Source organism: Sinocyclocheilus grahami, unplaced genomic scaffold, assembly GCF_001515645.1.
Source record: "Sinocyclocheilus grahami isolate Dianchi unplaced genomic scaffold, SAMN03320097.WGS_v1.1 scaffold1005.1, whole genome shotgun sequence".
In the NCBI taxonomy this organism is placed as follows: domain Eukaryota; kingdom Metazoa; phylum Chordata; class Actinopteri; order Cypriniformes; family Cyprinidae; genus Sinocyclocheilus; species Sinocyclocheilus grahami.
Window position 1 is genome coordinate 264,327 of NW_015506184.1, and position 3,370 is coordinate 267,696.

The window sequence follows — 3,370 nt, forward strand, 5'->3', positions numbered from 1 at the left end:
GTGTGGATCCATCTGCAAGCTTTTATTAAAGAGACGTGGTATAACAGGCAGGGTCGAACAATGGCAAACAGGTATATGGTGGGCAAAAACACAAGAATAGTCCTAGGGCTAGCGTAGGTCACCGATCGGCAGACAGAATCACAGGGGCGAGACGAGAGGGAGAAATCCAGGAAAACAGGCAAAGATCAGAAACCGCAAAGACAGGCAAGGCAAATCAAGGAAAACACGGAGACTCGGAAAGGGGTACAGGCTAAACAATACTCAGCGGAGAATGGTGGTTTGAGTGGGTGTTATATAGTAAGTGAGGTGATAAGAAACAGCTGTGTGCAATGAGCGCAATCAGTGCAGTGTGCAAATCGTGCAATGAATGATGGGATATGTAGTCCGGGGTACTATGCAACAGTTTGTGTTTTGCGAGAGTCAATGTAAAGGAAAGGATGACCTCTGGTGGTGAATAAACGGAAGTCCATGGACCGAATTCGTGACAGAAACAAGGAACATTGAAAAAGAACAATGGCATGCAAACGGGAGTCAGCTTCATTCTTGTAGATTGGGAGTAAATCAGACACGCTCCATTGAGCTAAATTCAATGAAATTCATCAGAACTAAATTAGATTGTGTTTGTCCAACAAAATGAAAACAAACAGCTTTATCCCATATCATGGTACATGACAGCATACAGCAGATATTTACATCAGATCAATCTCTGGTAAACTCATATCATTCATTATATGTTACTGTGTTAATGACTTCTCACAAAGATGAACAACAAAGGATACATAAAAACACAACTGTAAAAAAGCAAATAAATGGCATGGCAAAAACACAGTCATATAAAAAAATTGCATTTCAGGCCTTATAGGTTTAAGAGCACTTTGTAAACTGCTTAACTGATACAATGATTTTACAATATTACAATGACAAACTCTAATTGCATTTAGTTTTAACATGCTAAATATTCTAAAACATTTAATAAGTAAACTGATCTGAATTTTTAAATTAATTTTTAAACCCAAATTCTTCAGTGGAGACTTATTTTATGTTTGCTGTTGCTTTTCTGATACATGAAAGTATTTATTCCAGCTGCAGAATCTTCCAGGTTCTGCATATTAAAAAAAAAAATAACCCCCGCTGCGACAACATCAACAAACCCAAAAGCTAAAGACAGGATCTGTACTTTGATTCATCGACTAGGTTTAGTCACAAACCAGTCAAACATGACTGGATGATTTCCTGCTCAGTCTGCAATGATACAAACAACAAAGTATCACACCACACACAATGAAGAGAAAACCTAATATAAGTGCGTTCCACTTAACTTTGCATGGGCATGAGAACTGGACATCAAGCAACGCCTGCAAACCCAACAACATAAAGCTCAATGGAACAGAGGTGATGGCATTTTTCTTGGAAATCAGCTTAATTGCTGCTTTAAAAAAGGTTTTTAGTTGCATCTTCAAAGCCGTAGGAATTCTGTCTTAAGGCTGTTCCTCTCTTACAGTTTGTGGAAATGTCTGTAGTTTCTTCCACAAGATAGAATAGTGAGATCCTCTTCAATGAAAAGAACAAGAATCATTTTCAACATTTCTTCAATATAGGTATTACAACAGCAGAGTAAAAAAGTGTTTTTAAACTTACTCATATAGGTGATAAGGGTGTCGCAAACAGGTAAGTGTTGTTTAATCTTTTTCCTTTCTTTCACATTTATACTTTCACTCTTCCGATACTTGCCATTGGCCAGCCGATCCTTCAATCTCAATGACTAATTCTGATTTGTGCAATCAGAATCTGGGGAGAAGCAAACAGTTATAAACGTCACATTGCGCAACGACAAGTTTCAGATTTCTAAATACAACAGGAGCGATCGCCAGCCCCCCTGTGCATTTTGAGAGTTATAGTACATTTGAATAGTCAGTGTGGGAATTCATGTTCTTATGAAAAAAGCTGAAAGGCATTATCATTTATTGATGAGTTTGGAGACAGTTAACGGTTTTGATGTTTTTGTTGTTTTGTGTGTGTGTATGCGTGCGTGCGTGCGTGCATGCGTGCATGTGTGTGTGTTATAGATTTGTTTGTTTTTTTCAACTTGTTTCCACTTTTAAAACTAGTTTACCTTATGAATTAAAATGCTAGAGGAGAAGGTTAAATTTATGTTTTTTTCCCAGTAAAAATGAATTTCAGTCATTGCTGTCAAAGATTGTTGTTTCACCTTAATTTTACTCTCAGACATATGGTACAAATAGCTCTTTAGTTCAAATGTTTTAAGCCAAATTTAAAAGAATTCAATATATTAAACAGCATTTTAAATGAGTGTCACAGTACTTTGTGAGTAACATTAAGACAATATTTTAAAACAACCATTGGGTTTACATTGTTTTTGTCACGGAATGCCAGGAGGAAACAAGGTAAGTTCCAAGTGCAGTTTATTAGAAAATAATAACGGAGCAAAACTTAACAAAAACGTTGCAAAAGGTAATCCAACCTGACCACAGATAACAACTGGGAAGACAATACAATCAAGACGCAAATGACAGACAGAGAAGGCATGACATATATAGCTGGGATAATGATGAACAGGTGTTACCGATCAGACCAGGATTAGAAAATAAAACTACCCGCTAAAAACATTGTAAGAATTTTAGGGGAATGATGTTCTAACAATGTTATCACTAAACATTTTTAGAATGTTTGAAGAGAATGTTATCCTACCTTATAGGAGAACGTTCTGCGAACAAAAATAAAACTACCCGCTAAAAACATTGCTAGAACAATCCATGGTAATGTTCTTAGAACATTTTTAGAACAAAAAAAATCTAGCTGGGATGTACAGCGATTTGGGACCGTTATTATTAACTGTTTACATGGTCATTAATCATAAACAATGAGACAAGGAACATTGAAAAAGAACAATGGAAACCATTCATGTGAATGTAAGTCAGCTTCATTCTTTTAGATTGGGAGTAATTCAGACATGCCCCATTGAGCTAAATTCAATGAAATTCATCAGAACTAAATTAGATTGTGTTTGTCCAACAAAATGAAAACAAACAGCTTTATCCCATATCATGGTACATGACAGCATACAGCAGATATTTACATCAGATCAATCTCTGGTAAACTCATATCATTCATTAGATGTTACTGTGTTAATGACTTCTCACAAAGATGAACAACAAAGGATACATAAAAACACAACTGTAAAAAAGCAAATAAATGGCATGGCAAAAACACAGTCATATAAAAAAATTGCATTTCAGGCCTTATAGTTTAAGAGCACTTTGTAAACTGCTTAACTGATACAATGATTTTACAATATTACAATGATAAACTCTAATTGCATTTAGTTTTAACATGCTAAATATTCTAAAAC